The sequence below is a fragment of the Loxodonta africana genome, chromosome 5, assembly GCF_030014295.1.
Source record: "Loxodonta africana isolate mLoxAfr1 chromosome 5, mLoxAfr1.hap2, whole genome shotgun sequence".
NCBI classification, from domain to species: domain Eukaryota; kingdom Metazoa; phylum Chordata; class Mammalia; order Proboscidea; family Elephantidae; genus Loxodonta; species Loxodonta africana.
The window spans coordinates 87115644-87142344 of NC_087346.1; the positions used below are offsets into that span (position 1 = coordinate 87115644).

General features: G+C 38.7%; 2 pseudogenes; one reads left to right on the plus strand and one right to left on the minus strand.

Annotated features, from left to right (window-relative positions):
* Window positions 1–26701, plus strand: part of LOC135231447 (UDP-glucuronosyltransferase 2B31-like) — a 234390-nt pseudogene that overhangs the window by 158866 nt on the left and 48823 nt on the right.
* Window positions 1–26701, minus strand: part of LOC100666277 (UDP-glucuronosyltransferase 2B4-like) — a 167227-nt pseudogene that overhangs the window by 2407 nt on the left and 138119 nt on the right.

Below are 26701 nucleotides of genomic sequence, written 5' to 3' on the forward strand. Positions count from 1 at the left end.
AAAGTAAAAACCTATTAAAACTACTCACGATGGGTCATAGATAACTGTCTTCAAAGCATTGAGTAAATCTGTACTTGTCATTGTGTCCATGTCCAGACTCACTGCTGCCCCCTTGACCTTCATATGAGCAATGTTGTCAGGTTGATCAGCAAACAAGGGAATGCCCACCATAGGGATCCCATGGTAGATAGCCTCATAGATGCCATTGGCTCCACCATGAGTTATGAAAGCTTTGGTCTTTGGATGACCTAGGAAGGGGTGAAATTTAGCAAAATTATTCATTATAATTCTTAGAAATAAAATGGGAAATATAGGGAGCTCAATGAGGTAGTTTTTTTTAGAAAACAGGTTATCATGCCCATGAAACTATATATAAATTGTTTTTAGATCTTTGAGCAGGAAGCAACTAGGCCTACTGCAGTAGTAAATGAGGGCTTCATGAAAGAAATGATGTGTGCCTGGACACTTGAAAGGAGAATAGAAGATTATCAGGCGGACAAGTTGAAGGAGAATATTCTGGGCAAAAGTAACAAATGAACAAAAAAGGGGACACATTAGAGCATATTGTCTTACAGAAAGAGAGAAAAAAGATGCCATCTGATAAGTGGTGTGTTCAAGGAAGGAGGAAGTATGATCATGGTGGTGCTGGGTTCAGAAGAAGGGATGGTGATCCTTTATCATGAAACATTTCATCACTTCGTGATAAAGATTGTGGATATTTTCCTATGCAAAATGGGGGGGGGTCACTGGTTCTAAAGGAGGTGCTCTTACTGTTCAGCAGCATTTGAAATACTGCTTCAGCAATGGAAAGAATAGGTATGCGGTAAGAGTATTAGGATGATGATCCAGGAGGCTTTTTAAAAATTTCATTTGAGAAGTGATTACACTTTGAAATACGGATACCTTACTTCTGGCCAAAAGATTGTGACTGTATATAATAAAATGCCAATTATTATATTTCATCTTTTTCCCTCCAGAACTAGAAAATAAATATACAGAACTTATGCTTTAGCTTTTAAATTCTTCTATAATAAATGCTCAAGAATTGATTTTCTGTTCAACTATTATCCCTCTGATTAGCTGTTACCCATATTTTCATTATTTGTTCTCTAGTCTTACCAAGAAGGTCATTCTGGGGAATCCACGTATAGAGCCGAGTATTGGGTCCTAAGGTATCTGGTTTCTTGCCATCAAATCGCCACAACACCTATGAAGATGAAGAAAATACTTTATTCCATTAATAGAACTGAAAAGTTATAGGAAGTTAGAATTTTGTAAACATGAAAAAGCCATCTAGTCAAACCCCTTCCTATGACAGAGGAAATGAGAACAAAGATGCTAGAAATCAGAACTACTAAAACACTGAAGTAAATAGGAATACTCAGGTTGAAGGAACTTATTTTTATGTAGCATCAGGTAATTATCTAATAAGTAACTATGATGTTTCTCCCATGGTAGCCAAAAACATTGAGATTAGCAATGACAAATTCAAGCATTTGGGGAATTGTTAGGCAGTCATACATCTCATGTGAAAAACAGTGTGCATTCCCAATGATATACATATTTAAGTTCTCATATCTATGCGTTACCCTAGCTCTCATTTCCTAAATTTCATTTTAAACTGTTTCTTTATTGCTTTTTGAATGACTTGGAAGGGAATTAACTTCTGTTCACTTATTCCAGACTTTCAGAAGTAGATTACTGGATTCTTCTTCCTAGTCTGTCTTAGTCTGGAAGCTCAGCTGAAACCTGTCCTTCATCGGTGACCCTGCTAGTATCTGAATACCGGTGGCATAGCTTCCAGCACCACAGCAACCCTCAAGCCCTCACAGTAGGACACACTGACAGACACGTGGGGGGCTATCATAATAGTTACAGAAAATTTCCGTAACCAGACCCTTGCAGAGTTGAAAAGACTAGCAAAGTAGTTGGTCACCGTTACAGCACTTTATCTAACCTTTTGTGGAATCTGAGCAAGGGCTGATGCAATCACATGGGCCCTTTCTTCTGTGAGGTTACTGACCATTGACCCAAGAGTAAACACCACCACACCGTGTTTTCCAGAGCTCTGGACAAACTCTTCTATTTCCTGTGAAGACAGCATTTGCTTCATCATGAAACGGCAACAAAATATTGAACAATATTTAAAGTTTTGGGCATAAAAAACTTAAGAGATAAAATCAAGAACTGATAACTAAAACCAAACCCACTGCTGTAGAATCAGTTCCGACTCGTGAACAAATCTCCACAGAGTTTCTATTTCCATGGTAACATTTAAGGATGCAGATCTCCAAACCATTCTTCGATGGTGCCACTGAGTAGACTAGAACTGCGAATCTTTGGTTTAGTACACAAGGTTGAACCGTTTGTGCTACCCAGGGATTTTTATTGACAGAGGAAAATTGTTAGACTAGTGGCTGCTTTTTTACAACACTAATCAGTCAGTTCCTTTGGAAGGAGATGTGTGATTTGAGGTCTATGGCCTTTATTAGGTATATTTATGTGGGTGTGGGGGGGTGGGGTGTGATATAAGCAAGAAATGAAATTAAGCAGTCACACAGTAGTGAGAACGACCCTCACTCTTCATTTACAGTTATTAATTACTAGTATATATTCTTGGAAGGAGACACAATAGCAGGATCTTAACTCAGCTACCAGGTCAGTATAAATAATTGCCGTGCTTGGCTGTCAACCAAAGTTTGGAAGTTCAAATCCATCTAGAGTTGCCCTAAAAGAAAGTCATGGTGATCTATTTTTGAAAAATAAGCCAGTGAAAACTCTATGGAGCACAGTTCTACTCTGATACACACGAGGGCACCATGAGTTGGAATCAACTCAATAGCAGCTGTTTGGTTATAGTTCTACCAAATCACATGTGTTTATTCCAGAAGGTTTTCTGAAGAGTTCTTTTGGCTGGGAGTCATTAGGATTTTACTTCACGACTAGGAACACCAAGGAAAAATTAGTTATGGTGGGGGCGATTGTATGTTTCTCTCAGTTACATAATCCTTTATGTCATACCTTAAACTTTCCCAGATATTCCTCTAATATACCATTTAATGTCCAGAGGTTAAGATTCTCTAACATTCAAAAAAACTTTTGAGTTTAGAATTCTGTGAAATAGTCATAAAATTTCCATTTATAATCCACAAATACACATTTGTAATTATGTATCAGAATGTCCATATTTCTCGGCTTCTTCCTTGTGATATTTCTTGACCTGAAGTCATCTTATGAAACTGATGTTTCTGTGGAATCTGCTGTGCATAACTGTGGCTCAAAGAGACCTTCATTAACATCTCACTATGTCCGGGGGAGAGCACTCTCTCCCCAGTGGGAGAGGTACACTGGGCCTTTCTCCAGAAGGGATCTGGTTACCCACTTGAGAAGCTCACTTGGAACTATATAGAGTTTCTGGTGAAGACATGTTCATCTGGAATTCTTTGAGAATTATTCTGACTTGTGCTCCCTTTGCAGCGCAAGATGGACCCTGATAGTTCTGTAGTAATACAGTTTTTCTTTATACATTAATCACTTACTTGGACTGGTTCGTTCTAAATTCTGTGACATCTTAATAAAAATAATACAAACACATTGCAAAAAATTTTGGATAAGCATGAAAAATGTAAAAGAGAAAGTTCCACCCATAAATTTCATCCTGAAAGTGTTTAAACTCTGTACCCATTCATTCTCGTGTTTATATTATCCATATGCAGACATGTATTTAAAAACAAACAAAAAAAACTGTTGCCATAAAGCCAATTCCACTCATAGCGACCATATAGGACAGAGTAGAACTGCCCCATTGAGTTTCCAAGGAGCCCCTAGTAGATTCAAACTGCCAATCTTTTGGTTAGCAGCCATAGCTCTTAACCACTATGCCATTAGGGTTACTGATGTATACATATGGCAGATATTTAGAAAACTGTAATCTCACTGTATACACCTTTTTTTCTACAATAAATTTGGCATCATATTGTTTTTAACAATTTGTCTCTTGGTTCCCAACTCATCTTATATAATGATTGATTTTGTGTAATCAAGCATTCTTTGATGGAATGAATGCAATAATGTGGATACACATAAGTTATTTAACCTCTCATAAATGTTGGAATTTGAATTACTGTCAACGTTTGTTTACTTTTATAAATAACACTGCCATACAGATTGATTCTGCACCACTAATTTTTTTTTTTTTTGTCTGTGTAGGTTCATATAAGCATATAATGAGGTCAAAGACTGTAATTATTTGTAAATCTTTTGATGCATTTTGCCAAATGTTTCCTTTTCTTGATAAAAACTGAAATAATCTGAGAGTCTGATAATTAATGGAAAAGCAAGTAATATGGGGGAAATAATCACTTTTTATAATAATGGAAAACTATTCACATCATTGACTTGGATTCAAATCTTGTTTCTACAATGTGAATAACAACCACTGTAAATGTTTATTTTAAGTATTACACTATTATTCATCCTTTCTTTCCTTCTCCTACTAAGACTGTCATTTTCCATTAATGTGAATGGGAAAATTGTCCATGAATAAGGTTAGACCGCAGAAACAGTTATTAATCTTACTGCAGCATTTGCACCCTTTGAAAGACATTATATATATATATATATGTATATATATATATATATTCTAAGCAATTTATACTCAAAATAACTATTGAGTTTTAATCCTTGAAGAGGGTTTCAGTTTCATGTTGCTGCCAATAAGAAGAGAGACAAAACAGATCTTTTAATAGATTATATACTAGTGCAATAAAGAATGTCTGTTTTTTATTTAAGTCTTAAAGGTGTAGGAGTAATTTAAAATCTATTCTTGCTGTCCTTCATAAGGAATATTACCCTATATGCTGACAGAATTATTTTGTAAGTTCAGACCAAGGGAAATTTTCAGATACAAGTAGCAGAAATTCTTTAGTCTTTATTATGTGTACAGAACTTTTTTGTGTTCATTATATGCACAGGATACATTTTCTGTGTTCATTCTATCACGCAGCTATGCTACAGACATGCATATACTCAAAGGGGAGCTGTGGTGCTGCAATGGCTAAATGTATGGCTGCTAAACAAAAGATGAGCAGTTGGAATCCACCAGCCCATCCTTGGAAATCCTGTGGAGTGAGTTTGGTTTTTTTTTTTCCTTTACTCAAAGGGAGTTTTACTGTGGTTTCCTGTAGGGTTGGTGTATGGTAGAAAACACTTCCTCTGGTAGGCTAAACCAACCCTTTTATTCTCAAAGATGTAAAACTGTGAGGCTTCAAATGATGAACGGTTTCAATGCTGTAAACTAAGGGTGCAAGCAAGTTCACTGGGCTTTGTCTACAAATGTTGTTGGGAACACCCATTTATATTCGCCCACTTATACTGGTTAGGAATGGTCTTCCCCTTAGGTATAAAACAGATGAAGAGCCTAAATCCTTAAAACAAAATTTAAGGATTTTCACCTGCTCATCTGGTTGCTAAGACGTATACCTCCACTTTTAAAATCGTCACAGGATATCTGTTCTTTAGGACTTTGCTAGAGAATATAATTTTGATCTACTGGAAAACCAATTCTTATTAAATGAGAAGTATATTTAAAGTGCCTGACACATATGAAATGATTAATAGTATTAGTAATAGTAACAAAAATAGCAATAACTACAGTAGCTAATATCACTTTTGGATTACTGTGTGCCAGAGGCATTTGGAGTGTTTTATATATATTAACGAATATTTTCTTACAACAATCATATGAGGTTGGTAGTATCATAGGAATAGTGTTCACTCCATGACCATTCTAGTTTCCCATCATCTGGTGCCTGATTGCCTGAAACAATCTCCTAAAAGGTCCACCATTCTAGTCTTGGTTCTTCTCAATCCAATCCAGTAACTGCATCTTGAGGGCTCTTTTGTAAAAGAAACCTGCTCATATCTCTCCCTTGATTAATTCTTTCCACTGGCTCCCCAAAGCCCTTAATAGGTGCTTCAAACTCCTTCTGGATCCAACTAAGTTCTTCCACATCATCTGCCTCTTTACACCTCCTCTTCCTGCTCATTAGGAGATCTTGGGGACTGCCATTATTACTATAGCTGCTTCCATTTTGTCCTCCTATTTCCCCCACCTTCTCTACCTCTTCCTGCACACCCTTTACCTTAATTATCAATGACTCTGGGTTACTTTCTATGATTCCTGCTGCGTGTTCCTTAGCCTTGTGGTCTTTCCTTACTATAACACTTTTCACGCTGCATGTTTACTACTTGCTTTGGTTCTATTTTTCCAACTAGAATATTAGATGTGTGTGCGTGAGGTGGGATATGGGAGGGGGCAGGGACCATGTCTGTTTAATTTCTGTTTATATCCAACCAGCACTAGTTTACCTGGGATGTGGTTGTTGTTAGGTGCCGTCAAGTCGGTTCCGACTCATAGCGACCCTATGCACAACAGAACGAAACACTGCCCAGTCCTGCGCCATCCTTACAATCCTTGTTATGCTTGAGCTCGTTGTTGCAGCCACTGTGTCAATCCACCTCGTTGAGAGTCTTCCTCTTTTCCGCTGACCCTGTACTCTGCCAAGCAGGATGTCCTTCTCCAGGGACTGATCCCTCCTAACAACATGTCCAAAGCATGTAAGACGCAGTCTCGCCATCCTTGTTTCTAAGGAGCATTCTGGTTGTACTTATCCTAAGACAGATTTGTTCATTCTTTTGGTAACACCACAATCCAAAGACATCAACCTTCTTCAGTCTTCTTTATTCATTGTCCAGCTTTCACATGCATAGGATGCTATTGAAAATACCAAGGCTTGGGTCAGGCGCACCATAGTCTTCAGGGTGACATCTTTGCTCTTCAACACTTTGAAAAGGTCCTTTGCAGCAGATTTGTCCGATGCAATGCGTCTTTTGATTTCTTGACTGCTGCTTCCATGGCTGTTGATTGTGGATCCAAGTAAAATGAAATCCTTGACAACTCCAATCTTTTCTCCGTTTATCATGGTGTTGCTCATTAGTCTCGAACTGCCCTTTGAAATCCTCTGTTCAGTTCTGTTACTTCATGAATTCTTCCTTTTGCTTTAGCTTTTTGACTCTCAATAGCAAGTTTCAGAGTCTCCTCTGACATCCACTTTGGTCTTTTCTTTCTTTCCTGTCTTTTCAGGGACCTCTTGCTTTCTTCACGGATGATGTCTTTGATGTCTTTCCACAACTCGTCCGGTCTTCGGTCACTAGTGTTCAATGCATCAGATCTATTCTTGAGGTGGTCTCTAAATTCAGGTGGAATATACTCAAGGTTATATTTTGGCTCTCGTGGACTTGCTCTGAGTTTCTTCACTTTCAGCTTGAACTTGAATACGAGCAATTGATGGTCTGTTCCACAGTCGGCCCCTGGCCTTGTTCTAACTGATGATATTGAGCTTTTCCATTGTCTCATTCCACAGATGTAGTCAATTTGATTTCTGTGTGTTCCATCTGGCGAGGTCCATGTGTATAGTCGCCATTTATGTTGGTGAAAGAAGGTATTCGCAATGAAGAAATCGTCGGTCTTGCAAAATTCTATCATTCGATCTTTGGCATTGTTTCTATCACCAAAGCCATATTTTCCAGCTACTGATCCTTCTTTGCTTCCAGTTCTCGCATTCCAATCACCAGTAATTATCAATGCATCTTGATTCCATGTTCAATCAATTTCAGACTCTAGCAGCTGATAAAATCTTCTATTTCTTCATCTTTGGCCCTAGTGGTTGGTGCGTAAATTTGAATAATAGTCATATTAACTCGTCTTCCTTGTAGGCGTATGGGTATTATCCTATCACGGATAGCGTTGTACTTCAGGATAGATCTTGAAACATTCTTTTTGACAAAGAATGCAACACCATTCCTCTTCAAGTTGTCATTCCCAACATAGTAGGCTATATGATTGTCCAATTCAAAACGGCCAATACCAGTCCATTTCAGCTCACTAATGCCTAGGATATTGATGTTTATGCATTCCATTTCATTTTTGACAATTTCCAATCTTCCTAGATTCATACTTCATACGCTCCAGGTTCCGATTATTAATGGAGTATGGTAGTCACTCTAAAAATAATCTGTGAATGAATGACTGATACTTTCTTATCTGCTGAATAATGAAGGCTTTAATTTATTAGACTATTGTCAAAATCTCACAGGTGTCCCACTTATTTCTGTCGTGGTAATGATATTCAGATACTTGTGGTGGCATGGAAATATATGAATTTCTGACTTGTCGGTCACTTTTGCACACTTCTCAAATCTTTCTTACTTAGTCAAACATTCTGATGAAGAAAGTAGAATCATTTTAACTGAAAATACTAAACCAACTGTAATAAGTTTACCTTAGGCAAGGGATTGGCAGGTTTGCAGTGGAGCCCTCCAACAAAGTGAAAATGTGGCAAGAAAGGGCGCGGAAATTGAAAATCCCAATAGTTTCGAACGAGCCATATTTCAGCTTTCCCCATTGTCTCAAATAATGTAGTTGGTCTTCCTGCAAAGAAAAGAGAAAACAAACAGTAGAGGAAACTTGAAAAAATTGACATCCAAACATCCAAGTGTTCTTCTGAGGGTTGCTTGCAATAACTGGTTAAAGATGTTTAAAAGTGTGAGAGGAGCCTTACATCTCTAATGTCACATCAGTGCTTTCACCACCATAAGCAGTTGTTAAACCTAAGCCACTGTAGAGTTAAATATGTATTTAGATTATCTAAAGTTGCAAATGTAACAGGTCTACAAATGCAAACAACTGGAATTTGAACTCCTCAATCAATTAAGCCTGCCATAGCCACAGAAATACCTTTCCCAGAAGTACTCAGCCTAGTTTCTAGAAATTAGCAAGCCAATCCTTGACATTCAGTTTCCCAACGAAAATTTGAGGTTTTTGTGAGTATGGCTCAATTCCTTGTACCGACTATGGCATTCAGTTCAAGTGAAGAGCTGAACTATATTTCATTATTAAATAGAACTGTATGCAAGTAAATTCTGTAAATTTTCAAAAAATTATGGAGATAAGTGTGCTCACTATGGATTTTTTTAAACAGAGACATAGTTTACAAAAAAATCAGACTGATAACTTATATGTCAACCGCTGCACAACTTCAGAGACATGTAAGACAGGTGATTTGTAAGCACTTAGTGAAGAAATGTGGAATCATTAGAAATCTCAGGGTCTACTAGGCACAAGTTATGTAGAATTATATTATTTTGATTATGGCTGTTTGGCTAGCAGATTAATAAAATATTGTAGATACAAATTATAATTTTTGAATCTGGCATAAAGCCAGTGTATCTTTCAACTGAGAAGGAATCCTGAGAAGTTACTATGGAAAAATATTCTATTTAATCAATAAAAAAACTGAGCTACACAAGTATTTTCCCCAATGCTACATACATAGTTATGCTAGAAATATGTAGCACTCTTCAATCCTCATGTTTATGTTCATCCAGACATTCATGGAAATATAAAATGACTTTTTTAAAGACAAAAACTACAATAAAATGGATATGTAATTAATTAAAGAAATTCCAAGCATCTTAAATTTGGGGGTTTCTGATTCTTGGGAGTCCCCTGTCCTAGTGATTAGCTACCAGGTTCTTCTAACTGATTCTGTAATAGAAGGCTGTCTATAATATTTGTGAGTTAGATAGATCATATTTTCATTTCATCTTTATTTACAAAAAAAAAAATTTTTTCCCTCTGGCTTTTTGTTTACACAAACTCACCTTCAAAGGCACAAGAAAAGTTAGGACTTCCTTCTACCAACTAAAAACGTAACTTACCTAGTACTTTACTGTAAAACTGATTCCACTTCTTTTCATTATATGCCTGGAACCAAAAGTCAAAATAAAGCACATATATCATATTTTTTACCCTCTCCGTGAATGTCATTCGATCAGGTAATTCTGACATAACAATAGGTACGTAAGAAGGAGGGGTCGAAAGTCCTCCGCTATACTTTTCAATTGTGTAGCCAAATGTGAACCTGACACTATACACAAAGGGTATTTTAAGTAGCTCCGCCAACAGCTCACCACAAGGGACAACAGCATCTGCAAGAACGACATCAAACCTTGATTCTTGTAGTTTCATCATAAGTTTCTTGTTAAAAACTACATCTTTACAAAACCTTTCAATGCAGTCAGAAAATTCCCAAAGGATTTCTTGTAATACTGAAAAATGTGTCCAAAATGTATCTTTTGGCATATCATATGTCCATTTCCTGATCAACTTCATGAAAAGAAACTCAAAATCATCTTTAGTAAGAGATGCAGGATAAACCTCAAATTTAATAGCAGATGGTTTGCTGGGATCAATAAGAATGGAAGCTGAAGACGTTAGAACAGTCACCTCATGACCCCTCTGAGTAAGTTCATCCACTATTGTCTTCATATTCATCCAATGGCTATATTCTACTGGCCACACCAGCACTTTTCCACAAATTCCAGAGCTAAAGTAACAACTCAGTTGTATCAGCAGAAGGACTGAAATCCATTTCGTAGACATCTTGGTCAAATGAATTTCTTTCTTTCAAAAATCTGTTCCCTTCTGCCACTGCTTGTACTTATATCCCAGGAGAAATCAATCAAGAAGTTAAAATACAACTACTACACTTTTTACCCATCAGAGTAAACACATTGTATGAATAGTCAGAGCATGTGGATGCCAAGTGGAAAAAGCTAAGGGTAGATGAACCTTGTGGTTGCCTGAGGGTACTTAATGTCCCTTTTATCATCAGTATTATTACACAGCTAAGAATCGATGACCTAATATTTCAGAGTCACCCATATCATATAATAGATTTCAGAATAGTGTTGATAACATTGGCCAGGGTGAGGCCACTTGTGACTGCAGATCTCTTTGACACAAGAACTAAAGACAAAGTAATTACACATTTGCATCAACATTTTTTTGGATATCATGATTCAAGGCTTTTTGTGTCTGGTAAAATCTTTATTGACATGTAATTCACATGCCAAACAATTCTTGAATTTGACAATCCCATTCAATGGTTGTTAGTATACGCACAGAGCTGTACAACCATCACCATGATTAATTTTAGAACATTTTAATCACTCTACAAAGAAACCTGTGCCCCTTACCCATCAATCACCCTTCACTCTTACCATCTGCTCTCCCCGCGTGTGTTCATGCATGAAGGTTGCAATTTCTCCATGTACTTTTTTTTTTCCTAATTCTTTTTAAATATTTATTTTTCCACCTCACCACCGGGGATTCTGGTGAAAATATAGACTCAGCAAAACATACACACATTCACAACTTATACATGTACAATACAGTGATCTCGGTTACACTCTTTACATTGTGTCATCAGTCTTTCTATCACAACCCAAATTAATTCACCACCGTCGACTCAGGTCTCCACTTTCTTGACAACCCTTTTCATTATTTGTCTTGATTGTAGTCAACAAGGTGAGTGTGAAGTTTTATTTCCTGGTGATTTTTGCTTACACATCTTTGATGACAAATGTTATTGATTCCATTTTCATGTGCTCATTGTCCACTTGTATGCTTTCTTTGGAGAAATGTCTAGTCAGATTATTTGTCCAATTTTTCTTTGGACTATTTGCCTTTATTACTGAGTTGTAAGAAGTAGTTATATATTCTCGTCAGAAACCCCTTATCAGATATATGATTTGCAAATATTTTCCCCCATTTTGAAGGGGTGTGTTTTCACTTTCTTGATTTTACTCTTTGAAGCAAGATGTTTAATTTTGATATATGGATTGAGATAGGCAGTCCAACTTCATTATTTTGCAAGTGGATATTCAGTTTTTCCAATCCCCCTTGTTAAAAGACTGTTCCTTTGCCTTTGAATTATTTTGGTACTCTTGTTGGAAAACAAGTGACCATAAATGTATAGCTGTGTTTCTTCATTCTCAGCTCTATTTCATAGTCTGTATATCTATCTGTATGCCTGTACCATATGGTCTTGATTAATAACTGTAGATTTGTAGGTTCTGAAATTAGAAAATGTAACTCTTTCAACTTTGTGTTTTCTTTCAAGATTGTTTTGGCCAATTTGGATACCCTGAATTTCTGTATGTTTATAAAAGTTTACAAACATTTCATTTTTTTCAAAGAAAAGATTATCATAGTATTATTTAAAATTTTTCTGAAACTGTTTTTTACAAAGCAATGTGACCTGGACAACATTCAACAATATTGCCTGTAATCAACCTGCCTATTCTCTTTAAGGACTATATATTTTATCCCTTTCGTTACAGGTAAGTGTGTTCTCTGATTGACACCCGTTTAGGTACTGTAGGGAGCATCTGGCCATACATCTCATATATACTCATGTTCAAGTATTTTTGCAGCACAAGTTCCAGTTCCTACATGTAGAATTACTGTGTCAAACCAATTTCATTTGGAATGATTATTCCATATTACACTCCTTCAAACATAGTTTTCTCAGATTCTTGTTTTACAAATCTGTGCCAAATTAGATTATTGTCTTAATTTTCATTTCCCTAATTATGAGGGATGGAAAACCAAAAAAGAAGAACAAGCTCAGCACTTCTCAAGCTGAAGAACTAAGGAAAAAATTCAAGCTTCGAGTTGCAATATTGAAGGATTCTACAGGGAAAATATTAAATGACTCAGGAAGTATTAAAAGACGATGAGAGGCGGGGCCAAGATGGCGGACTAGGTAGACGCTACCTCGGATCCCTCTTGCAACAAAGACTCGGAAAAACAAGTGAATCGATCACATACATAACAATCTACGAACCCTGAACAACAAACACAGATTTAGAGACGGAGGAGAACGAACAAATATGGGGAAGCAGCGATTGTTTTCAGAGCCTGGAGCCAGCGTACCAGTCAGGTAACCTTTGGCGCCCGACTTAGGGCAGAGCCCAGGGGAGCAGACGGTACAAACAAGGGGCCCAGCCCTAGCCACCAAACTCACTCCGGGAGGGGGCCAGCTGGTTCGCGCGGGCAGCGTGGCGACGCAGCCGGTGGGAGAAGTCCCTGGGAGGCAGTGACTGACCTTGGAGCGGGGAGAGCAGCGTCCCAGCTGGGGAACTGTCCCGCCGGGATTTTGACTGGGCGCAGGCATGGTACAAGCACAGAGAGCTGCTCCACTCCCCTGGACTAACCCCGGGAGGGGGCCCAGCCGGTTCGCGTGGTGGCGTGGCGAAGCAGCTGGTGGGAGAAGTCCCCGGGAGGCAGTGACTGGTCTTGGAGCTGGGAGAGCAGTGTCCCAGCCAGGGAACCGTTCCGCCGAGATTTTGACTGGGCGCAGGCACGGCATAAGCACGGAGAGCTGCTCCACTCCCCTGAAATAACCCCGGGAGGGGGCCCAGCCAGTTCACTTGGGTGGCGTGGCGACACAGCCGGTGGGAGAAGTCCCCGGGAGGCAGCGACTGGTCTTGGAGTGGGGAGAACAGCGTCCCAGCCGGGACACGCGGTCATGGCACAAGCATGGGGAGCTGCTCCACTCACCTGAACTGACCCCGGGGGAGAGCCCAGCCGGTTCTCGGAGGTGGCACGGCGACGCGGCTGGCGGGATGAGAAATCCCCGGGAGGCAGCGACTGATTTTGGAGTCGAGAGTGCACCATCCCAGGAGGGGAACCTTGACGTTGGGCGTGGGGCTGGCAGCGGAGGATCTGACCGTGACTTCGGCGGGCCAGACCCCCCGGGGGAAATCTCCACACAGCCAGCACACATAGGCGAACCGCCCTGAGGGAATCTCAGATATAATAGTCATTCCAAGCAAGACAGGCAACTCTGGCTATATTCTGAGGTGCTACTCTCCTATCTCCCTGATCCCTCTGCCACCCTCCCCAGGCGGCTTCATTAACATCTGAATTGCCTGAGCCAGAGGGAGAATTCTGATAGGGATCTGACTGCATTTTTTTTTTTAGCGGACTTTCTGGAAAACTAGTTTCCCAGTGATGGCTCAGAGACAGCAGTCCATATCAAACCACATAAAGAAGTAGACCATGACAGCTTCTCCAATCCCCCAAACAAAAGAATCAAAATCTTTCCCAAATGAAGATACAATCCTGGAATTATCAGATACAGAATATAAAAAACTAATTTACAGAATGCTTCAAGACATCACAAACAAAATAAGGCAAACTGCAGAAAAAGCCAAGGAACACACTGATAAAACTGTTGAAGAACTCTAAAAGATTATTCAAGAACATAGTGGAAAAATTAGTAAGTTGCAAGAATCCATAGAGAGACAGCATGTAGAAATCCAAAAGATTAACAATAAAATTACAGAGTTAGACAATGCAATAGGAAGTCAGAGGACCAGACTTGAGCAATTAGAATGCAGACTGGGACATCTGGAGGACCAGGGAATCAACACCAACATAGCTGAAAAAAAAATCAGATAAAAGAATTAAAAAAAATGAAGAAACCCTAAGAATCATGTGGGACTCTATCAAGAAGGATAACTTGCGGGTGATTGGAGTCCCAGAACAGGGAGGGGGGACAGAAAACACAGAGAAAATAGTTGAAGAACTCCTGACAGAAAACTTCCCTGACATCATGAAAGACGAAAGGATATCTATCCAAGATGCTCATCGAACCCCATTTAAGATTGGTCCAAAAAGAAAAACACCAAGATATATTATCATCCAACTCGCCAAAACCAAAGATAAACAGAAAATTTTAAAAGCAGCCAGGGAGAAAAGAAAGGTTTCCTTCAAGGGAGAATCAATAAGAATAAGTTCCCTTTACTCAGCAGAAAGCATGCAAACAAGAAGGGAATGGGACAACATATAGAGAGCACTGAAGGAGAAAAGCTGCCAGCCGAGGATCATATATCCAGCAAAACTCTCTCTGAAATATGAAGGCGAAATTAAGATATTTACAGATAAACACAAGTTTAGAGAATTTGCAAAAACCAAACCAAAGCTACAAGAAATACTAAAGGATATTGTTTGGCCAGAAAACCAATAATATCAGATACCAGCACAACACAAGGTCACAAAACAGAACGTCCTGATATCAACTCAAATAGGGAAATCACAAAAAAGAACAAATTAAGATTAACTAAAAAAAAACAAGACACATAACAGGGAATCATGGAAGTCAATAGGTAAAAGATCACAATAATCAAAAAGAGGGACTAAATACAGGAGGCATTGAACTGCCATATGGAGAGTGATACAAGGCGATATAGAACAATACAAGTTAGGTTTTTACTTAGAAAAATAGGGGTAAATAATAAGGTAACCACAAAAAGGTATAACAACTCCATAACTCAAGATAAAAGCCAAGAAAAAAGTAATGACTCAACTAACATAAAGTCAAACACTATGAAAATGAGGATCTCACAATTTACTAAGAAAAACATCTCAGCATAAAAAAGTGTGTGGAAAAATGAAATTGTCAACAACACACATAAAAAGGCATCAAAATGACAGCACTAAAAACTTATTTATCTATAATTATGCTGAATGTAAATGGACTAAATGCACCAATAAAGAGACAGAGAGTCACGGACTGGATAAAGAAACACGATCCATCTATATGCTGCCTACAAGAGACACACCTTAGACTTAGAGACACAAACAAACTAAAACTCAAAGGATGGAAAAAAAAATATCAAGCAAACAATAAGCAAAAAAGAAGAGGAGTAGCAATATTAATTTCTGACAAAATGGACTTTAGACTTAAATCCACCAAAAAGGATAAAGAAGGACACTATATAATGATAAAAGGGACAATTGATCAGGAAGACATAACCATATTAAATATTTATGCACCCAATGACAGGGCTGCAAGATACATAAATCAAATTTTAACAGAATTGAAAAGTGAGATAGACACCTCCACAATTATAGTAGGAGACTTCAACACGACTTTCGGAGAAGGACAGGACATCCAGTAAGAAGCTCAATAGAGACACGGAAGACCTACCTACAACAATCAACCAACTTGACCTCATTGACGTATACAGAACTCTCCACCCAACTGCTGCAAAGTATACTCTTTTTTCTAGCGCACATGGAACATTCTCTAGAATAGACCACATATTAGGTCATAAAACAAACCTTTGCAGAATCCAAAACATCGAAATATTACAAAGCATCTTCTCAGACCACAAGGCAATAAAACTAGACATCAATAACAGAAAAACTAGGGAAAAGAAATCAAATACTTGGAAAATGAACAATATCCTCCTGAAAAAAGATTGCGTTATAGAAGACATCAAGGAGGGAATAAGGAAATTCATAGAATGCAACGAGAATGAAAATACTTCCCATCAAAACGTCTGGGACACAGCAAAAGCAGTGCTCAGAGGCCAATTTATATCGATAAATGCACACATACAAAAAGAAGAAAGAGCCAAGATCAGAGAACTGTCCCTACAACTTGAACAAATAGAAAGTGAGCAACAAAAGAACCCATCAGGCACCAGAAGAAAACAAATAATAAAAATTAGAGCTGAACTAAATGAATTAGAGAACAGAAAAACAATTGAAAGAATTAACAAAGCCAAAAGCTGGTTCTTTGAAAAAATAACAAAATTGATAAACCATTGGCTAGACTGACTAAAGAAATACAGAAAAGGAAACAAATAACCCGAATAAGAAACGAGAAGGACCACATCACAAGAGAACCAAATGAAATTAAAAGAATCATTTCAGATTATTATGAAAAATTGTACTCTAACAAATTTGAAAACCTAGAAGAAATGGATGAATTCCTGGAAAAACACTACCTACCTAAACTAACACATTCAGAAGTAGAACAACTAAATAGACCCATAACAATAAAAGAGATTGAAACGGTAATCAAAAAACTCCCAACAAAAAAAAGCCCTGCCCGGACGGCTTCACTGCAGAGTTCTACCAAACTTTCAGAGAAGAGTTAACACCACTACTACTGAAAGTATTTCAAAGCATAGAAAATGACGGAATACTACCCAACTCATTCTATGAAGCCACCATCTCCCTGATACCAAAACCAGGTAAAGACACTACAAAAAAAGAAAATTATAGACCTATATCCCTCATGAACATAGATGCAAAAATCCTCAACAAAATTCTAGCCAATAAAATCCAGCAACACATCAAAAAAATAATTCACCATGATCAAGTGGGATTTATATCAGGTATGCAAGGCTGGTTTAATATCAGAAAAACCATTAATGTAATCCATCACATAAATAAAACAAAAGACAAAAACCACATGATCTTATCAATAGATGCAGAAAAGGCATTCGACAAAGTCCAACACCCATTTATGATAAAAACTCTTACCAAAATAGGAATTGAAGGAAAATTCCTCAACATAATAAAGGGCATCTATACAAAGCCAACAGCCAATATCACTCTAAATGGAGAGAACCTGAAAGCATTTCCCTTGAGAACGGGAACCAGACAAGGATGCCCTTTATCACCACTCTTATTCAACATCGTACTTGAAGTCCTAGCCAGGGCAGTTAGGCTAGACGAAGAAATGAAGGGTATCCGGATTGGCAAGGAGGAAGTAAAGTTATCACTATTTGCAGATGACATTATCTTATACACAGAAAACCCTAAGGAATCCTCCAGAAAACTACTGAAACTAATAGAAGAGTTTGGCAGAGTCTCAGGTTATAAAAAAACATACAAAAATCACTTGGATTCCTCTACATCAACAAAAAGAACACCGAAGAGGAAATAACCAAATCAATACCATTCACAGTAGCCCCCAAGAAGATAAAATACTTAGGAATAAATCTTACCAAAGATGTAAAAGACCCATACAAAGAAAACTACAAAACTCTACTACAAGAAATTCAAAAGGACATACTTAAGTGGAAAAACATACCTTGCTCATGGATAGGAAGACTTAACATAGTAAAAATGTCTATTCTACCAAAAGGCATCTATACATATAACGCACTTCCGATCCAAATTCCGATGTCATATTTTAAGGGGATAGAGAAACAAATCACCAATTTCATATGGAAGGGAAAGAAGCCCTGGATAAGCAAAGCATTACTGAAAAAGAAGAAGAAAGTGGGAGGCCTCACTCTGCCTGATTTCAGAAGCTATTCTGCAGCCACAGTAGTCAAAACAGCCTGGTACTGGTACAACAACAGGCACATAGACCAATGGAACAGAATTGAGAACCCAGATATAAATCCATCCACGTATGAGCAGCTGATATTTGACAAAGGCCCAGTGTCAGTTAATTGGGGAAAAGATAGTCTTTTTAAGAAATGGTGCTGGCATAACTGGATATCCATCTGCAAAAAAATGAAACAGGACCCATACCTCACACCATGCACAAAAACTAACTCCAAGTGGATCAAAGACCTAAACATAAAGACTAAAACGATAAAGATCATGGAGGAAAAAATAGGGACAACCCTAGGAGCCCTAATACAAGGCATAAACAGAACACAAAACATTACCAAAAATGATGAAGAGAAACCCGATAACTGGGAGCTCCTAAAAATCAAACACCTATGCTCATCTAAAGACTTCACCAAAAGAGTAAAAAGACCACCTACAGACTGGGAAAGAATTTTCAGCTATGACATCTCCGACCAGCGCCTGATCTCTAAAATCTACATGATTCTGTCAAAACTCAACCACAAAAAGACAAACAACCCAATCAAGAAGTGGGCAAAGGATATGAACACACATTTCACTAAAGAAGATATTCAGGCAGCCAACAGATACATGAGAAAATGCTCTCGATCATTAGCCATTAGAGAAATGCAAATAAAAACTACAATGAGATTCCATCTCACACCAACAAGGCTGGCATTAATCCAAAAAACACAAAATAATAAATGTTGGAGAGGCTGCGGAGAGATTGGAACTCTTATACACTGCTGGTGGGAATGTAAAACGGTACAACCGCTTTGGAAATCTATCTGGCGTTATCTTAAACAGTTAGAAATAGAACTACCATACAACCCAGAAATCCCACTCCTCGGAATATACCCTAGAGAAACAAGAGCCTTCACACAAACAGATATATGCACACCCATGTTTATTGCAGCTCTGTTTACAATAGCAAAAAGCTGGAAGCAACCAAGGTGTCCATCAACGGATGAATGGGTAAATAAATTGTGGTATATTCACACAATGGAATACTACGCATCGATAAAGAACAGGGACGAATCTGTGAAACATGTCATAACATGGAGGAACCTGGGAGGCATTATGCGGAGCAAAATTAGTCAGAGGCAAAGGACAAATATTGTATAAGACCACTATTATAAGATCTTGAGAAATAGTAAAAACTGAGGAGAACACATACTTTTGTGGTTACGAGGGGGGGAGGGAGGGAGGGAGGGAGAGGGTTTTTTATTGATTAATCAGTAGATAAGAACTGCTTTAGGTGAAGGGAAGGACAACACTCAATACATGGAAGGTCAGCTCAATTGGACTGGACCAAAAGCAAAGAAGTTTCCGGGATAAAATGAATGCTTCAAAGGTCAGCGGAGCAAGGGCAGGGGTCTGGGGACCATGGTTTGAGGGGACTTCTAAGTAAATTGGCAAAATAATTCTATTATGAAAGCATTCGGCATCCCACTTTGAATTGTGGCACCTGGGGTCCTAAATCCTAACAAGTGGCCATCTAGGATACATCAATTGGTCTCAACCTACCTGGAGCAAAGACAAAGGAAGAACACCAAGGTCACACGACAACTAAGAGCCCAAGAGACAGAAAGGGCCACATGAACCAGAGACCTACATCATCCTGAGACCAGAAGAACTAGTCGGTGCCTGGCCACAATCGATGACTGCCCTTACAGGGAGCACAACAGAGAACTCCTGAGGGAGCAGGAGAGCAGTGGGATGCAGACCCCAAATTCTCATAAAAAGACCATACTTAATGGTCTGACTGAGACTAGAGGAATCCCGGCGGCCATGGTCCCCAGACCTTCTGTTGGCACAGGACAGGAACCATCCCCAAAGACAACTCATCAGACATGAAAGGGACTGGTCAGTGGGTGGGAGAGAGACACTGATGAAGAGTGAGCTAATTGTATCAGGTGGACACTTGAGAGTGTGTTGGCAACTCTTGTCTGGAGGGGGGATGGGAGGATAGAGAGAGAGGGAAGCCGGCAAAATTGTCACGACAGGAGAGACTGAAAGGGCTGACTGAATAGGGGGAGAGCAAGTGGGAGTACGGAGTAAGATGTATGTAAACTTATACGTGACAGACTGATTGGATTTCTAAACGTTCACTTGAAGCTTAATAAAAGTTAATAAAAATAAAAAAAAAGACGATGAAAGGAATACACAGAGTCACTATACCAAAAAGAATTGGTTGATGTTCAACCATTTCAGGAAGCACCATATGAGCAGAAACTAATGGTCCTGAAGGAAGAATTCCAAGCTGCAATGTAGGCATTGGAGAAAAACAAGGCTCCAGGAACTGATGAAATACCATTTGAGATGTTTCAACAAATGGATGCAGTGCTGAAAGAACTCAGTCCTCTACACTAAGAAATGTGGAATACAGCTGGCTACCTAGCCAACCAACCAGAAGAAATCTATATTTATGCCTATTCCCAAGAAAAGTGATCCCACCAAAAGTGCATATTATTGAACAATATCATTAATATCACACGCAGGTAAAATTTTACTGAAAATCATTCAAAAGCGGCTGCAGCAGTATATTGACAGGGAACTACCAGAAATTTAGGCCAGATACAGAAGAGAACGTGGAACCAGGGATATCATCACTGATGTCAGATGGATCCTGGCTGAAAGCAGGGAATACCAGAAAGATGTTTACCTGTGTTTTATTGACTATGCAAAGGGCATTCAACTCTGTGGATCATAACAAATTATGAATAACATTGTGAAGACTGGGAATTCCAGAACACTTAGTTGTGCTCATTTGGAACGTGTACATAGATCAAGAGGCAGTCACTCCAACAGAACAAGGAGATGCTTCATGGTTTAAAGTCAGGGAAGGTGTGCATCAGGTTTGTATCCTTTCGCCAGACCTATTCAGCCTGTATGCTGAGCAAATAATCCGAGAGATGGACTAAGGAAAGAACAGGGCATCAGGAAGAGTCATTAGCAATCTGCTAGGCAGATGACACAACCTTGCTTCCTGAAAGTGAAGAGGACTTGAAGCACTTACTGATGGAAATCAAAGACCACAACCTTCAGTGTGGATTACACCTCAACATAAAGAAAACAAAAATTTTCACAACTAGACCAATAACGAACATCAGGATAAAACGGAAAAAAATTGAAATTGCCAAGATTTCATTTTACTTGGATCCATGATCAACAGCAGTCAGAAAATCAAAAGACACCTTGCATTGGAGAAATCTGCTAAAAACAACCTCTTTTAAGTGTTGAAAAGCAAAGACATCACCCTGAAGACTAAGATGTGCCTGACCCAAGCCATAGTGTTCTCAATCACCTCAAAAGCATGTGAAAGCTGGCCAATGAATAAAAAAGTCCAAAGAAGTATCGACACCTTTGATTTGTGGTGTTGGAGAAGAAAACTGAATATACTATGGATTGCCAAAAGAACAAATAAATCTGTCTTGGAAAAACTACAACCAGAGTGCCCCTTAGAAACAAGGATGACGAAACTCATATACTTTGGACAAGTTGTCAGGAGAGATCAGTCCCTGGAGTAGGACATCATGCTTTGTAAAGTAGAGGGTCAGTGAATAAGAGGAAGACCCTCAAAGAGATGTATTGACACAGTGGCTGCAACAATGGGTTTAAGCATAACGAGAATTGTGAGGATGCTGCGGGACTGGGCAGTGTTTCTTTCTGTTGTGCTTGCAAGGGACTATGAGTTTCATTCTGTTGTACCATGAGCTGGAATTGACTCAATGGCACCTAACAACAACAATTATTGGTGACTTTTTTCATTTCTTCTATGTTATTAGACATTTTTAGTTCTGTGAATGAACGTAGGCTCGCATCGTTCATCTCTTTACATGTTAGACTGTCTCTTTTGTTTGTGATTTGTAGGAGTTCTCCCTTGACAACACATACCACTGCTTTTTCTGTTAAATGTTTTGTAAATTAGTTTGATGAAAAATTAATTCAGACTTATGTGCGTGATTTAACAGTATTATCTCCTGTGGTGTTGTCATGGGTTGAATTTGTCACCCCAAAATGTGAATCAATTTGGCTAGGCCATTATTCCCGGTATTGTCTGATTGTCCACCATTTTGTCATCTGCTGTGATTTTCCTATGTGTTGTAAATCCTTCATCTATGATGTTAATGAGGCAGGATTAGAGAGAGGTATGTTAACGAGGCAGGACTCAATCTACAAGATTAGGTTGTATCTTAAATCAATCTCTTTTGAGATATAAAACAGAGAATGGAGCAGAAAGACGGAGGACCTCATAACACCCAGAAAGCAGTGCAGTGAGCAAAGCACGTCCTCTGGACCCAAGGTTCCTGGGATGAGAAGCCCTAGACCGGAGGAAGATTGATTTCAAGGACCCTCTCCCAGAACCAACAGAGGAAGAATACCTTCCCCTAGAGCTGGCACCCTGAAATCTACGCTCTTAAACTTTGGAATAATCAATTTCTCTTTGGTAAAGCCATCCACTTGTGGTATTTCTATCACAGCAGCACTAGATAACTTAGACAGGCACCATATTCTATTTTTCATTAAAAATGTGCCAATTACCTACATTAGTTGTATGCTAAATTCTGTTGTACGCTTTTCCTATCATTTCCCTAGCATCAAAATTTAATTTAATTTTGCTATTAAATCCATCTCTTAGGCTGAAGAATGTTTGTTGCAAGACTTGAATTAAAAACAGCTAGATTTTTCTCCAACTGGACCACTTTGGTCCTAAAATGCTTTCCTGATGTGTAGGCTTCAGGGGACCCTTGTGGTTTGATTTACAAATTTTCTACAAATTTATTTAATATATGTATTCTTTATGTTGTTACAGATTAAGGTCAGCCACTGTTTGCCTAAGTTAAAAGAAAAGGATGCTTATATTATTTTTACCTAGGCCAAAGGATTTAATGAAGGTTTACAAAACAAACTATCTTCTCATGACACATATTGTTTTATGACACTGGTTAACAATCCCCACGACATGTCAACACTCTCCCTTCCAAACTTGGGATCCCTATTACCAGCTTTCCTGTCCCCTCCTACCTTCTAGTCCTTGCTCCTGGGCGAGTGTGCCCCTGTAGTCTCATTTTCTTTTGTGGGCCTTGTTCAATCTTTTGCTGAAGCATGAACCTCAGAGTGACTTCATTACTGAGCTGAAAGGGTGTCTGGGGGCTACACTCTTGGGGTGTCTTCAGTCTCTGTCAGGTCAGCAAGTATGTTCTTTCATTCTGAGTTAGAATTTTGTTGTACATTTTTCCCCAGCTCTGTCCAGGACCTTATACTGGGATCCCTGTCAGAGCAGCCAGTGGTGGTAGCCAGGCACCATCTCTTTCTACTGGAGACAGTCTGGTGGAGGCCATGGTAAATGGGGTCAACTAGTCCTTTGAACTAATCTTTTCTTCGTATCTTTAGCTTTCTTCATTCTTCCTTGATCCAGAAGGGGTGAGACCAGTGGAGTATTTTAGACTTTAATCCTTTGAACTAATCTTTTCTTCATATCTTTAGCTTTCTTCATTCTTCCTTGATCCAGAAGGGGTGAGACCAGTGGAGTAGACAGACTTTTAAGAACCCAGATGCTACTCACCAAAGTAGAATGTGGAACATTTTCTTTATGTAATATGTTACTCCAATTGAGTTAGATGTTCCCTGGGACCATAGTCCCCACAGCCCTCAGCCCAGCAATTCGGTCCCTTAGGGAATTTGGATGTGTTTCTGGAGCTACCATGACCTTGCCTTGTACAGGTTGTTCTGGCTTCCCCAGTATTGTGTACTGTCTAACCCTTCACCAAAGTTACCACTTATGTATTGTCTATTAAGTGTTTTTCCACCCCCACCATTCTACTCCCTCGTAACCATTGAAGATTTTTTCTTATTGTGTATAAGCCTTGTCATGAGTTTTTACAGTGGTTTCATACAATATTTGTCCTTTTGTGATTGACTTGTTTCACTCAGCATAACACCCTCCAGATTCCTCCATGTTGTGAGAATCTTCACAGGTCCATCGTTGTTCTTAATACTCCATTATTGTATAATACTCCATTGCATCTATGTGCCACAGTTTCTTTATCCATTCATGTGTTGATGAGCATCTAGGTTGTTTCCATCTTTTTGCTATTGTGAACAATGCTGCAATGAACATGGTTGTGTGTGTCTATTTGTGTGGCGACTCTTGTTTCTGTAAGATATATTCCTAAGAGTGGGATTGCTGGATCATATGGTATTTCTATTTCTAGATTTCTAAGGAAGTGCCATATCATTTTCCCAAAATGGATGTGTCATTTTGCATTCTCACCAGCAGCACAGAAGAATCCGATCTCCCTGCAGCCTCATCAATGTTTGTTATTGCCTGTCTTTTTGATTCCCGCCAGTAATGTTGGGGTGAGGTGGTATCTCATTGCGGTTTTCATTTGCATTTCTCTCATGGTAAGTGATTGTGAGCATTTCCTCAAGTGTCTGCTGGCTGCTTGAACGTGTTCTTTGGTGAAGTGTCTGGTCATTTCCTTTGCCCATATTTAATTGGCTTATTTGTCTTTTTGTTGTAGAGGTGTTGGACTTTCTTGTAGATTTTAGAGATCAGACATTTGTCTGATTTGTAAAAGCCAAAAATTTTTTCCCAGTTTGTGGGTTCTCTTTTTACTTTTTTGGTGAAGTCTTTTAATGAGCATAAATGTTTAATTTTTAGAAGATCCCAGTTATCTAACTTATCCTGTGGAGCTTGTGCGTCGTTGGTTATGGTCTGTATCCTGTCAATGCCACGTTTTAGGGCCTCTAGTGTTGATCTTACTTTTTATTCTATGAACTACATAGTTTTTGGCTTTATATTTGGGTCTTTGATCCAATTTTGCCAGCACCGTTTGTTAAAAAGACTATCTTTTCCCCATTTGTTGGACTTTGTGCCCTTGTTGAAGATCAGGTGACCATAGGTGGATGGATTTACATCTGTATTCTCAATTCTGTTCCACTGGTCAGTGTATCTGTTCTTGGACCAATACCAGGCTGTTTTGACTACCCCGTAGCTGCATAGTAGGTTCTGAGGTCACGTAGTGTGAATTCTCCTACTTTAACCTTCTTCTTCAATAGTGCTTTATTTATCTGGGGCCTCTTCCCTTTCCATATGAAGTTAATGATAAGTTTTTCCATCTCTTTAAAGAAAGTTGTTTGTATTTGGATCGAGATTGTATTGTATTTGTAAATCATTTTGGATAGAATTGTCATATTCACATTGTTGAGCCTACCTATCCGTGAGTGTGGTATGTATTTTCATTTATGCAGATCTCTTTTGATTTCTTGCCGTAGTGTTTTGTAGTTTTCTTTGTAGAGGTCTTTTACCTCCCTTGTTATGTTTATTCCCAAGTATGTTATTTTTGGGGGGGCTATCGTAAACAGTATTGTTTTTCCGATTTCCTTTTCATCGTTCTCTTTGCTTGTGTATAGGAATCCAACCAATTTTTGTGTGTTTATCTTGTATCATGTTACTCTGCTGAATCTCTATTAGTTCCAACAGTTTTCTCACGGAGTCTTTTGGGTTTTCTATGTATGGAATCATATCATCTAAAAATAGCGATGGTTTAACTTTTGCATTACCAATTTGTGTACAGTTTTTTAATGTTTCTTGCCTTATTGCTCTAGTTAGAACTTCCAGCACAATGTTAAATAGGAGTGGTGATAAAGGGCACCCTTGTCTTCTTCCTGTTCTCAAGGGGAATGTTTTCAGCCTCTCTCCATTAAGAACGATGTTGGCCGTTGGTTTTGCATAGATGCCCTTTATTATGTTGAGAAATTTCCCTTCTATACCTATTTTATTGAGAGTTTTTATCAGGAATGGGTGTTGGCCTTTGTCAAATGCCTTTTCTGCATGGATTGAGATGATCATGTGATTCTTTTCTTTCCTTTTGTTTATGTGGTGGATTACGTTGATTGATTTCCTAATGTTGAACTTGCCTTGCATACCTAGTGTGAATCGTACTTGGTCATGGTGTATTATATGATGCTGTATTCTGTTGGCTACAATTTTGTTGAGAATTTTTGCATCTGTATTCAGGGTCTGTGATTTTCTTTTTTTGTGGTGTCTTTGCCTCCTTTTGTTATTCATGAGAGATATTGGTCTGTAATTTTTTTTTCCTTTTTGTGATGTCTTTGCCTGGTTATGCTAGCTTCATAGAACGAATTTGGAAGTATCGATTCCTTTTCAATGTTCTGAAATAGTTTGAGTACTACTGGTGTAAGCTCCTCTCTGAATGCTTGTTAGAACTCTCCGGTGAAGTCATCAGGGCCAGGTCTTTTTTTTTGCAGTGGTTGCTTGGAGTGTGCTATATATATCTTTGAGGTCAAGTTGGCTGATTGTGCTGGTCAGCTCTTCTGTATCTTTGGTGAGTTTCTTTCTAGATGTTCTGTCCTTTACCGAGAGTGGTGTGTGGAAGTCTCCTATTATTGTGGAACTGTCAGTTTCTCTTTTCAGTGCTGCTAGAGTTTGTTTTATGTACTTTGGAGCCCTGTCATTGGGTGCATAGATGTTTATTATGGTTAAGTCTTCTCGATGGAGTGTCCCTTTAATCACTATATAGTGCCTTTCTTTGTCTTTTATGGTGGATTTTGTTTTAAAGTCTATCTTATCTAAGATTTATATTGTCATTCCTGCTTTTTTTG